The following is a 14,116-nucleotide window of genomic DNA, read 5'->3' on the forward strand; positions in this document are numbered from 1 at the left end:
GTATTACCTCACTGTTTTATATCTACAGAATTTTTTTCCAGTGTTTTTATGCTTGTATTTGCAATTCATCCCTCATCATAATTGTTTTTAATGTCAAATTCTTTGAAATAAACTCTTTTACTATTACAGTATAGTTCCATTGCATCAGAGGGTGCCAATTTTAGTCTGCAATAGTATAAAATCAAGCTTTATTGTCTCCTTTAATGCAACAGAGTGTAAGTGGTAAAACCATTTTGCTTTGGTAACTCGTCTATTGGCTTGACTGGGTCGTGACAGGACACAGGCTTTAATGTATCTGCAGAGAACGTTTGCTATTGGTTGAAAGTTGTATTTTGGTGTCTTACTGTTATAGTGTTTTGGAAGGTGCACATTAATGTAAAATAGTGAGAGTTTAGTGAATAGCCGAATATTAGCCTGACTGAATTAGCAAGAAATGATTGGTGACTTCTCATTGACTGTGATTAATTACATTTACTGGCTGAATTATAAGTCTATGGAGTTGTTTTCTGCAGCATTTGGAGTTGAATGGGATTGAATGACATAAGTGATTTAGAAATATCTGTAATTGTGGTGCATGCATGTAGAAATCACAATTAGCATGGAAAGAATGGGTGAATTAAAAAAAAGAAAAAAAAGCCTAGCTCCAATCACGCAGGAACTGTGTCTTATGAGCTCCTCATAATGCGTATTATCTTTTCCTTTTCTTGATTACTGGACTTGAGCAGTTCTATTGACAATTAAACATTCAGTGTGTGCAGATGGTGCTGTGGCGTAGTCAAGGGCTTTGTTGACATGCCCTCTCACACCATCCCCCAGCATTTAATGTGCAGGCTATAGCACAGTATAGTGTAGCTCTATTCAGCGTCTCTATCAGGGCTTTTTCCACCTAAACCAGGTGGAAATCGATAATAGATTTTCTCCTTCCTACTGGATCAGAGAGAGGCATTGTTAAAGAGTTGGTCAGATTTCAAATGAGGAATTGGCAGTGCAGGCTTTCAAAGCCAGAGCACATGGTGACTTAAGGATATCGGCATATGGTTGAGAAACTACCAGTGTTTCTCCACATCGAAGGTGCAATAAAACAGCTCAGATGTTTGATGATGCTTCCAATTTTACATGAACAAGAAACTCCTCTTGCTGTCGTGGTTATTGTTAACCTTTTTTTAAACAGTGTTATACTTTTTTTTTTTAGCAATGACTCAGAGAAGGAAATACAATATTTTGAGCTGTTCTACAAGTCTTAAACATATTTCTCATTCTACCTTGCGTGATTCATAACTTTATGAAATAACGACAACTTATAAGAATTTTTGGTACTGCAGCCTTGTACCAATGATTTATAAAATGGCTATAGGGCAAGCTAGTTAGAGAAGAAAAATGCATTGAATGTGGATTATAAAGGATCTTAAAGCAATGGGATTAAACCAGATAGATTAACATTGCATGGGTTTGTACTTTCTGTTCAATTGATTTAAGACCTTTAAAAGAAGTCCCATTCTGAGGTTCCCATTTAGAAAGTTCTCTCTGTTTTGAATTTGCTTTCTTTTGTCCCTCTTTCCCCTCCACTGTCTGCCTGCCTGGCTGCTTATGCAGCTGTTGAATAGGCTTCGTTCTTGTTTAAAGAAGCTCGCCTTGGCAGGTGCCTCAGTGGCCAATCATGACGAGACCAATCAGCGTTAATTTTCTCACGGCTAACAATGACCTCACAAGTAACCCTGCCAATGACCTCCCACTGCTGAATACTGCAGTATGGTAAAACTATACAGTATGTACAGCACGTAGAGTAATGCTGAAAACAGACAGGAAGTGAAGGTGAACACAGAGGACATTTCACTGTAAACAACTGAAGGTTCACAGGAAAAACAACTTGTATCAGCGGTCGAAACTGACACTGCCCCAAAACATGAACAGCCATCATAAAGAGACAGTCAGAAACAGACAGAAAGTAGTTTGGCAACAAATAATCATTAGGCTATATTTAAGTAGACGGCGTTGCGATCATTTAATTTAAATCTGATTTAACAAGTATGACAAAGTCGACTCAGAGGATTTGTATAGGTACTTACAATTCTGGAGAATTTTAAAGTGTTTTTAAGGCTATTATTATACCTGAATTGTAGTTTACTGTTATGATAAGACATAAATATGTTCTTGTATGACAAATCAGTCGCAGAGTGCTGATTACCTCTGCTTTGCCCCTTGCCTTTAGGAATCTTGTATATATTTGATTTTAGTAATCTATGTTTTTTCTGACCGTTTGCACTAGAATATCGGTAAAGGGCACAAAGGAGAGATAACCACAGGTCCTGTCAATCAAAGACAACATGCTAAAGAAATGCAAGCTAGCACAGACATTACCAATGAATAATGTCACATCTAAAGCTTATATTAAGACTTAAAAGTGAATATTTTGTATTAGAAATAGAAGTTGTGCTTACAAGTCATGTCAAAAGGTATCAATGCAGACTAGTCCACAAATATTCAGGGATTAGGTTTCATCTGCAGATGATTGACAGACGAGAATGAAAGGATTAAAGTGGTCATATTATGCTAATTTTCAGGTTCATAATTTTATTTTGGGATTGTACCAGAATAGGTTTACATGGTTTAATTTAAAAAAACACTATTTTTCTCATACTGCATATTGCTGCAGCACCTTTTTTCACCCTGTGTCTTGAACGCTCCGCTTTAGCTACCGAGTGAGGCATCTCACTTCTGTTTGATCTTTGTTGGGAGTTGCACATGTGCAGTACCTAGGTAAGGACTACTAGCCAGTCAAAAGCAGAGTAGGGCGGGTCCTGACGAGCAAGGTAGTGTGATCAAAAATAAAGTTGCTTCAGCCGTTAACTATGGCTTCAGTTCAGCTGTACAACTGGAACAAGAGTTTCAAAGTGGTAAGTTATTAATTTGTAACTAATTTATCTTTCATAAGTAACGTTTTAACTGTGCACTGTCTCTACATCACAATAACAACTTTATGCCCATGACTGCCTGGAGGGTATCTAACGTTATTTTAATTTCATATTTAGGTGTGAAACTGCTCAATTTGTGCATTATGATGCGTGTTACATAGTGACGTAGATATGTTACGGAAGTAAAGGCTGGACTACAATCGAGCTGTTTTCAAACAGTTCAGGAGCGGGTGTTTTCTGTGGGAGAGGGTAACTCCCTTTGGGGTGGACTTTAGGCTTTTTCACTTTGCAAACCTATTACATGCACAAAAAAGATATATAACACAATAAGACTATGATTGAAACCTTTTCTACGATGGAACATTCCTGGACGAATGAGGGACTACACCGCCTTTAACACAATAAAAGAAAGGGAAAAAGCCAAAAAGCATAATATGACCACTTTAAACAATGATGATGTGATGTACATTCATTTATACCTTGTCTCCTCCGAGCCTATTCAGCCTAGCTGGGGTTAGCCATGGCCAAAAATAGCTTTAAAAGACCAGGATTTCAACATAAATGTTTCAGCATCTCAACATTTAGTTTCACAACAAGCCATTCTTGATCCATTCTGTTAGTAGCTAAATATATTTGATTTAATGCTATTCTTGCAATATATATACACTATTATAATGATTTTATTGGAGCTTATTTCCACAGATATGTGGAACAAAATCTATTCAGCACCATTTTTAACAATTTTTTTGCCAAAGTATCATTACATGACATGTCCGGGGTTGCCCCCAAGAAATTGTTTAGCGGATGCCATAATCGTTAAAAACTCAGAAGGTTTTCTTCTCTGAGATTGCAACATGCTGCTCTAATTCATAACTATGAAGCGAATATAAGATGTGACCGATCAGTCAATCACCTTTCGAGCTGAATCAGACAGATCCTTATGCATCTCATCTCATTATCAATGTAAATACTAGAAGACGGTTTTAAAATTAAAGTTTTAAAATTGCCTCTGTGAGATGTAGCCCTACTGCTACATTTTCACTAACACTTAACAAGCCTAATATTATATTTCATAAAAATGTAATCATTTCCTTTGATGTTAGTGGAGGCGCTCTTTTCTTTTAAAGGTGAGTCTCCACAATAAAATCATGTGGGGAAACCCTGATGTCTGAAGAGTTTTCAGGAGACTTGTTTTGGAAGCACAGATTCTATAGTTTGGTCAAGTCTTGATTTTTAAAGGAGAGGTTCATAGAATTTCAAGTCTATTTTAATACAATACTCACACGTCATATGTTGAAAGAGTTATTGTCACTGCAATAATTTCTCTGTCCATACTCTCTGTAAAGGGAACCCTTCTTACTACTACTATACTGTAAGAAAAGTGGGACAAAATCTGCAGTCCTCATTCTGTGTAAAAGTGCATTCTGAAGTTCAGCTGAAGCTAATATGAGGCTTCAGAGGCTATCCAAATGTGTTTTTAAAGTCCCAATCCTTACTTTTTTCCCATCTAAATTTCCAACCTGTTGAGATACTGACAATTCTTTTAAAAAACCCACATGCCTTTTTAGTATTGTGACTGTGTATAGAAAGTGGTAAAGAAGACGGAGACAAGATGATGCTGTTTCTTAGTGTCTCATTGTTTGATATTTTCCAGTAAGGTTCATACTGAAAAATGTAAATGAGGCCGGCTCTCAGTTTCCTGGAGAAATCAAAGCGACGATTTCCTCCGACATTGCTCGAGATTTACCACTCAACTGTTGGCGTCATTACCGCTTTTGTTTCCCACAGTGGAGTCACACACAACCATGGCATGTCCCAGCATGATTTTAATTACCAGTGGGACCATGGCTACTTCAGTGGGAGATGAGTTCTGATGGCTTGTTATGGAAATGAAAGGAAGGAGCAGCAGCCATTTACAGAGCAATGGGCGTAACCTTTTCCTTGCGCCTCATAAAGGGATTTGCCATGTAAGCCATCCCGAACAGGTTGTCACTGTGTCTCTGGCAGTCTTTGGGATGCAGAAAGAGAACTCTCGGTGCACAAATAGATGACTGCACAGAAGTAACTGTGAAAACAGAAATTTTGTGTATTTTGTTTGCAATGACAGTTTTCTTTTGTTTTAAACTGCTTGCGTTAATGTCAGGGAGGAGGAAGGCGAACTGTGCTAGTACATTGGTTGAGGTAATTCTGGGCTATCAGTCAAAAATACCATCAAAGCACGCACATTTTACTCCAACCTGTGACAGCTGTGACTGTGGCTTCATGGTCTACTGTTAGTGTCGTTCTATCTCTGGCAGCTGGAGCTCTCTCTATCTCTGTGTCTCACTCTCTGTCTTTGCATGTCACTTTTTCTCTTTGCCCCTTTCTTTTTCTCCTTCTCTCTTACACTTCTTTTCTGTGAATGGCAAATTGACCAGAACCCCCAACTCCTCCACTTCGTCTGCATCCCACGCCTCCGTCAGGGACTGTGTGCGCTTTATGTTCTCACCTGCAGAAAAGACTCTCAGGTGTATTGTGGTTCTAGAGATCTCTAGTCTTAAGTTTTTAATGAAGTCTAAAAATAATGGTGCATGAAGTAAATGCACACTCTCATCCCCTGTGCTTTTTGTACTGTGTGACATAAACATGCACTCACACATAAGACCACATGTACACATACTGTATTAAAGAGGCACAGGTGTGTAGTTTTATATAGACATTCTTTTACTTTATCTCTCACTCCCTCATTCTCCCTCACTCTGTCTCTGTCTTTCCCTCTTTGTGCTCTTTTCTGTGCCTCATTTTTAGTCTTTTAGGATTACAAGGCCTTGTAAATCCAGTCTTGCACCTTGCTCAGTTATTTGATCTAGATTTAACATTATGATATACCCCTTCTCAAAATGATCCTTATTTTAAATGACACAGCTCACTGCTGGGAAAATGAAACCTCTGTAGCTGCCAGCCCCTTTGAATGTCCCTGTGAGTTTATTAAAAGCACCAGCTTCCCCCCCGTTCCAACTCAGATCTGCACAGCTGCATGAGTCTGAAAGAATATTCAAGGACAAAAGTCTTTAATGTAGAACAGAATGCCGTATCAATATCTTTGTTCGGCTTTACAGTTTATGACAATGAGCTCTCCCAAATATTTATTATGTGAAAAAAGATTATTTCTTATTAGACTTTTCTTATTTCAAGACTTTACTACTGTGCAGATAGTACGCAGTAGAAGAAAGAGAAGGAATGTGCAGGCTGTTATCTGAACCTGGCATTGCATTTAAAGGCATATGGCACAGGTCTTATCCTGGTGAGCGACCAAGATGTCCAACTGAAAAGATATTTGCTGTATTTCTCAAAATAAATGCACTTTTGAAATGGGTTGTACAACTGATGCTAAATGCACTGACGTTTCACTGAAACCAAGAGACAGACTGAAGACGACGGAAAAGTGACAAGCGAGTTGATGGGAATTCTTCACTGTCACTCTCCTCTCACCCCTGAAAAAAACAGATGTGCGGCCAGCATAAATAAACCCTCCTTTAGAAGGAGGATGAGACAAGGAGTTGTTTTCCCCCCTGTGGTAATGGCTACTGTGCCGAAGCTGGAGATGGGTTTAAAACCCTGACCTGCCAGCTCCTTTGCTTTCAGTGGCCTCTGTGGAACTGCTCCAGATGAAAATGGGGCCAGAGCACAGACATATGAATGACTGTTTGTTTGGTGGTCAGACACAATCACTAACTGAGTGACCCAGTTAACGGGTAGTCAAAGCGATGCTCAGTTTGATTCATGCATGTTTTTTTTTTGTGTTTCACACTTTCTAAATGTATCTTGTGTCCCTTTTTCATGCATTCCTCCAATGTTTATGCTTGAATGGAAAGATAAATGGTGTGTAAATATAGATCCTAGTGTAATTATTTTCTTACTGCAGATATAATATGAACACACATTTCTTTCGTGTACATGTGTGGGATTCTTCTTTCCTCTGCCTCCCTCTTTCTCTGCTCCGGTGTCCTTGGTTGCGGGTGGAGAGTAATTAGGTTTTCTAGGGGATTGAGGGGTTCTTACAATGCTTACCAATGGCAGCAGTCAGGCAGGCTAGTGCTGGCAGGGCAGAGAGGACAGAGGGCTGTGCAGGAGCCTGGCACTGCTAAACCTGATGCTGACTGACAGTAATGAGGACAGCCTGCTAGCCAGGATAAAGAGGAGAGGAGAGGAGGGCATGGTCCTCCACTATACCTCTCAAGACCTCTTATCAAAGCCTCTGTGCGTACGCACACACATGCACACAGAAATACAAACAACACAAGCACACATGAAAACACAAGTTTGATGTGTACTGTGTAGACCAGAGCAATCACTGGGCTGTCTTATTTTGCTTTACTCATGAACCTTATAGAAAGAATCAAAAATAAAATCAGTTGTTATCCATTCAAAAAATGTTATAGCAGCAGCGTTGTGACTTTCTGTTCAGTCACTGGAAAACAGCAGGCCTTAAGGTATTTAGGACCCAAGAAAAGGTGTTTCATTCAAGGTAAAAATTGCATATTTGTGTTTTTCCTCAAAGAAATCAGTAGTAAATTACAACCAATAGTTTATCTTCTGTGTGTGTTACAGTAGTGACTGCAGGTAACAATATTAAATATGTGGTAGTGTTTGGTTTTCTAGTGGTCTCTCATCAGAACAATGTCACTGACAATCTAAGTGGGTTTGGTCGGCACAAACCAACAGTGACTCTGACCTTGGGTCCTCCGCAGCCGTAGCAGTGTTCTGTAGTGCACTGCGATTATGTGACAGGTGGATTAGCTGGTCGTGTTCAGCTTTTTCATGATATGAACATCGTTTTACAATCTTCTTTAGTCTCCACCCGTCCAATGTGAAAAACTAAGATTGGGAATGAAGCGGAGAGCCACTTAACTTTGAAAGTCATCACTTCAGGGAGTGGCTTTGGCAGCTCGAGAGGCCGATGAGGAATGCATTTCTAATTTTTTAACAGTGACCTTTTTGAGATTGCGTTTGAATTAAATATTGGAAATAATTAAAAAGGGACGTCCAGCTTAATCAGGATGATGAGTTCCATTGTGTTTTCAGACACATCACCTTACTGTCCAGTTTTGAATTCTCATTACTTCTCTCCACCTTCACCCATGTGTTTCTGCTTTCAAACACGCAGTCTGGGATTTGTACAACAAAGAGTGAAATGTACCATCCGTTGCAAGAGAGGCTCAGGTGTGTCAAGATGTGTGCAATTATTACCAACAGACGTACGGCTATAAATACAGTACTAATATCTCTTGTAAAAAACTGAAAAATTATACAATATATATTTCAAAGTACAATGTGTATCTTTTGTGAATAAAATACAATGTTTATGTATTCTACCTAACATGGTCATTTTCATGAAAGTAACATACAATGTTATATCTGCACTATATGTTTTGCAACGTAAAGTATTCACATACTACAAATTAGATGCAGGGTACTTACCAGCATATAAAAATGTATAGTGTAAGTGTATTATTGCATGAAATTGACCATAATTATGCAATTATGCACTTAGAAAACACAAATAGTGTTACAAGTTTGACCTTGATAGAGAACTTGGCCAGTGTTTTGGCAATGTCTTTTTTTTTTCTTAAAAAGAGTAACAGATGCTCATTTGGTTAAATATGTTTCATAAATCTGCCTGTTCAGTAAGTTTCTTTTACTCCATCAACTGAGGTTTTAAACATACAGTATCTATATTTGTGATTGTGAAAGTAAAGCTAAAGTCTGATCATTTTGTATTGGACGTGTCTGTCTGATAGGAGGATTGCCTGACCGGCTCACTGAAGTGTTCTGCCATGATTGGATCCAGTTGTCATTGTAGAGTAAGATATTGGAATCTCGCAGGCCAGATTGCTCTTTCTCACTTTGACGTTGTGTGACAGTTCATGCTCTGTAGTTTTTATGTGCTGCCCTGTTTTTTGTTTTTTTTCTTTCTGGGGCACCAACCTCTCAGATTAAGAATGATATTCTTTCAGTAAGACAAGCCTGTCAGGTTATTATTCGTGTCGTTGTTGGTGATGTGATTAATAGTGATGGCCAATAGCTTTTGTTGCCTGTTCTGGTTCAACTGCTTGTTTGCAACATGTCACTGTATCCATACTGGGGCTTTGAATTAGTTGCAACATTACATCCTTTTAGTTAATTAAAAAAATACATTTGCTCAGTGCTTGGATCATATGACTACTTTGCTGTATTTAATGGGGCAGTGTCACTTTTAAAGGCCTAGGGTCATAGTTTGCCATTACCAAAACTAGTCTAATGTTTGGTTTAGTCACACAGTCAGTAGAGCAGCAGTCTAATAATAACCAAACATGACTCGGATAGACAAAAAATAACAAGCAGCAAACAGAAATATATTCTATGTTGTAATTACATATTTCAGAACTTGCGCTATTATTTTACTTGTCACTCTCAGCAGCTGTGTGATGTGTTTTCTTTGTGTTTCACCCCAAAATATCTTAACTAGAAGGTGACTGTGGTGTATCTGTTGTCACTCTGATGTATAAATATTATGTAATTAGCTGAAAGCATTTAGAACATTGATTCTTTGTTGTTTAATTAAAATATGCCAAAATGATATGCTATTTGTTTCACTTAAACAAAAGAGTCTTGATAAAAGATAAAAAGGTCGACAGGATATACGTGTTTCAAGAGTATTAACATAAAACAATGTAACAGATGCAAAGTTCTGAAATAGTAGTTCAAATGCAGGAGGCCAAATTGCTTATGATAAGAATCATAGACCCATTATTCAGTCCATTCCTATCCTCTTACTGTATTTCTGTGATTTCCGCCTGATGTTAGAGCCACTGAAAGGCAACTGTTATGCGTGTGCTTTGCCCAGGCTTAATAGCTCCCAAACGGCACCAGTGGCAGAAAATCTGCATGGTATTGTTGATAAGAGGAATATCTAGATAGAATCTGAGGGTTGAGCTAAACAACAAAACATGGCAAGATGGACGTGCAGGAGTACAAACAGTCAGGCATGCTGCTCCACATTTATGGTGGAGACCCTCACCTGCTTTTTCTCTGCAGTCACATGCAGGGTGGTCTGTCATTCACTTCCATAATAATGTACAATTTTTCAACCTAAATAGAGATGGAATAAAATGTGACTTTTTTATCACCTGATCTAAGCTGAAGTCGCATGTTTATTTTTATATGATGACATGTTGCATCTTTGCAGTGTGTCGCATTGTATGATCAAAAAATATACGGTATGAAGGTGTAAGACACCAGGTCTTCAATACTGAATTACATCTAAGTCAGGGCGCTAAAGAGCTTAGCTGTTCCTCTACATAATGCCTCGGTCCTCAGCTGTGACCTTTCTCTTCTGCGCATCATTCATGATTATACTGCTGACATGTTGGCTCATGCCAGTAATTTTTCATTGGAGGCAATGTCAGCCACATCATATTTTATCATCTGGATAAATTTGTGTTGTGTTTGCATGTAGGCTTTCCATAATTTGTATTTGTCTGTTTATGTGCATGTCCTAGGGATTAGATTTTACATTTAATTCAACTCAGAAAATAATTTAGATGTAAACACAATCTGGCAGCAGCAGGAAAAATGCTTTGCTCATTGCTAAATGAGTGATATGTAACATGAATGAATAGGGTGTTTTGTATGTAGAAAAATGTGAGTATGTATGCATGTGAGTGTGTATAAATAGTCATTAAACAGCGAGTTTATTCAAAATGATGCACCAAATCTACATCATGCCTGCACAATGAGAGCATGATGATCACAACAAATGCAAAATGAAGGAGAGGAGGGAAACATTATGAAAAACGATAATTTTATATATGATTATCTGAACCATTTTGACTTGTAACTAAACTATAGGTGTTGTGTATATGGATGAACAATTTTCAAATACTGATTTTTACAGCCAGATGAAATAGTCATATTCACCTTATACAGTATACTACTGTGGCTCCAAGCTTAGAAGTGACGAATACGACTTGTTATATTTGAGTGCTTCTGCTGCAAATAACAAAATGGACCTTGTAACAAAAGCAGTCATTTTTGTGGCTGTTTTATTTTTTTATGTTAAAATGAAACAACAGCTACTTTGTGCTGTAGTGGCAAAATCAACAGGAGTAAGTGCACAACAGGCATGTAATTGATGTTTAATTAATGTAATAACAGTGGTTATTATAGACAGACAACATGTTTTTATACATTTTTCTTAACAATAGAAGTAAACCCTTGGCTAGATACTTTTGCACTAAATGTGTGACAGTGCTAATTATCTCGACAGAATACCAAACAATAACATAATAACCCATAACCTCCACACTTACATCAATTGTCGACACAGTTCTGAGTCTTTTTGAGTCAGTGACCTTGTCATACAACTCAGTTTCTTTCAGTATGACTAAACCACCCGCTCCACTGATCCAAAATACTAGCCACTATTTTTTAACAGAAGGAAATGTTTACTTCTGTTTTAGATAGGTCTTAAATGCTCTCTATTTAATTGAAGCCAACACATAACTGAAGTAATTACTGCACATTATCTATTGTCAGAGGTAATGTCAGTGTCAAGCTTGGCTGTTCACAGATTTGATTTATTGTGCCAATTGTAAGATTTCAATATTTCCAGTAAAATTAATTTAACTTTAAATCGGATACCATACGTCTTGGCAGCATGTTTTTAATGTCTTGCCACTATCAACCCACCTCCATAGACATCAACAGTTTTCCTCTGTTCAGAAGGTTTTATAGGGCAGCCAGTTTGGACTTTCATTTATGGTGAAACTGTCTTTGCCACATGGTGCGAGCTCATTGCTTTTAAAGGGAATGAGAGGACCTAATTTAATTGACTGTGATTGACACTGGCTCCTACCACATATACTGGTAATTTATTCCTTCTAATCCAACCTCTTTTTTTGCGACTGCACCGCAGGTGTGCCACTGCTGCGCCAACATCTTTGGTTGCAAAATTACCAAAAATGTGTTCTCGCACATGGCATATGTGGTATTGCTATGAATTTACACCACTGCCTGTGCGTTCACCTTGATTCATTAAAAGAAGACCCCTTGTGAGACTGTCAGAAAATGAAAAAACAACCCCACACAGAAAAAAAGCCTCTTTCCTCTGTGTTGCTGCTGCATAGTGGAAAATGTGAAATAATCAAACAGAGGTAATGCATAAGCAGGTCAAGTCCAGCTTGTAACAGTTATTTTGTGACTTAATTTTCTCTCCCATGTTATCATACAATAATGAAAAGTGTTGACAGATTCATTTCCTTGCTGTTACCGCCTAAGACCATTTTGTGATTTCTAATTGATAGCTACATGCAGCAATTTTATAGCACTAGACAATTTTATAGCACTTTTAATTAGTCCAACTTTGACCTTCCGTTCGCTTTGCATTTATATTGCTCCAAATTATTTTCACCTTTTTTCCTCATTAACTTTTGTCAAATGAATACAGGCATTTACAACATATTAATCCATATATGCACTTTACGAAATATGGTGAGACTCAAATGAATTGATAATAGTCTCTTGCATTAATTGTTGGATTGATTACACGCAATTAAATGATCTGTGAAATTAATATCCTCAGTGTCTTTTGACCCCAGAGAGATTTTCTAGCAAAGGACTTCCGCAACATAGAAAAATATTTAAAAAAAATAAAAGTGAATAAAAATACCTTAGTGGAATGAGGCTGTAACAACCACTTAGTTGATTAATTGACTAAGAAGGTAAGCCCTTACATACGTCATTAGGGAATCCAGGTGCATGATGACTCTTCACTCAGATAAAACCTTCGTATGGAACTAGTTAATCTCCCATGTAATATTGAGCATATGTATATTGGTAAATGAATAAACACCAACCTCAGATGAATCCCAATTGACGAGGTGTTTAGTATTCATTTGGACTTCATCCAGTGAATGAATATTGAATTTGTGTGAACCTGCATGCCAGCATGCACCATGTGCAGTTGTCAGCCAAATAATTTGGCTGCTCTTGAAACAATAAGCTGTAACTTTTTGAAACTTTTGAAACATGAAGCTGTAACTATTGTTATGACATTGAGTGATTTATGCTGACACAATGTGGCAGAGCCTTTTATTGGGTGAACACAACAGAAAGTCCTTGTCTGAGATGTCAAGTGTATATGGTGCTACTGTGGAGTGCTTTGCTGTTTTGAGAATTTGCATCCCATGTAAATCTTGCATCTAAACAAGGACAATTTCAGTGAGATCATTTGGCACCAGAGGAAAGGAGAGAAGGAGAGGAGAGGAGAGTGGCTTAATTTACTCCCACCAGTAAAACCGAGCGGTGAATGACCAGATTCCATTCATTGCAAATGGAAGACAGCAATGAAGAGCAGGCAAAGGAGGCTAGCCAGAGCAGTAAAAACACTTTACATTTGATGTAGTTCTCTGCTACTAAAAGACCTGTAGTTAGCATTTGAATGACAGCAGGTAGTCAGTAAACCGAATTGTGTTGGCCACGATTTTCAAATTAGACAAATAATCTCTCTTTTGACCTTAACAGTCCACTGAAAAACAGTATATGTCTGGAGATAATTCAACCAAGAAAGAGGTAATACTGTGGCTGAATTCTGAATCATTTTTAAACTTAGTTGGCTAGTCTAAAAGTTTGTTCATAAAAATAGAGATTTGAAAAGTGGCAAGTCACATTGTCTGAAGCACTTCATTTGCATAAAGTAGACAGGACCTCCACTGGTGATTAAAAACAGCAAACACTTGCATTTATGAATGCATTAAAAGTAAATAGTGGCAAAGAATTCATTAACATTATTGGTAATTATATGTGGTGCCACTTAATGAGGCCCCCATTTCACTCCACAGAGTGGGCAGTTAGTAGACAGAAGATGGAAATTTAGAAATTTAAGAACAGTAGAGTTTTACACCTGACCTCTTTTGACCTTCATTATTGTCTGTCTGGCTTTCTGTTGGGTGTCGCGGGTGTCAGGTTACAAAAAGGTTAAGGTTAGGGTAAGGGTCAGGTTAAGGGTTAAGGTTAGGCATTTAGTTGTGATGGTTAGGGTAAGGGGCTTGGAAAGCATTATGTCAGTGACTGTCCCCCACGAGGATAGTGAAACAAATGTATGTGTGAGTGTGTAAATGCGTTTGTCTTTCTGTCCATCCGTCTCATCTATTCACCCTCTTTGTAGTATTGGAGTCTTTATCTGC

The 14,116-nt window shown here is 37.9% G+C and overlaps 1 protein-coding gene across 12 annotated transcripts in view; it reads left to right on the forward strand.

Annotated features, from left to right (window-relative positions):
- LOC122887872 (RNA-binding protein Musashi homolog 2) overlaps positions 1–14,116 on the forward strand; it is a 239,742-nt gene that overhangs the window by 11,580 nt on the left and 214,046 nt on the right. The gene's annotated exons all lie outside the window — the stretch shown is intronic.

Source organism: Siniperca chuatsi, linkage group LG14 (genome assembly GCF_020085105.1).
Source record: "Siniperca chuatsi isolate FFG_IHB_CAS linkage group LG14, ASM2008510v1, whole genome shotgun sequence".
In the NCBI taxonomy this organism is placed as follows: domain Eukaryota; kingdom Metazoa; phylum Chordata; class Actinopteri; order Centrarchiformes; family Sinipercidae; genus Siniperca; species Siniperca chuatsi.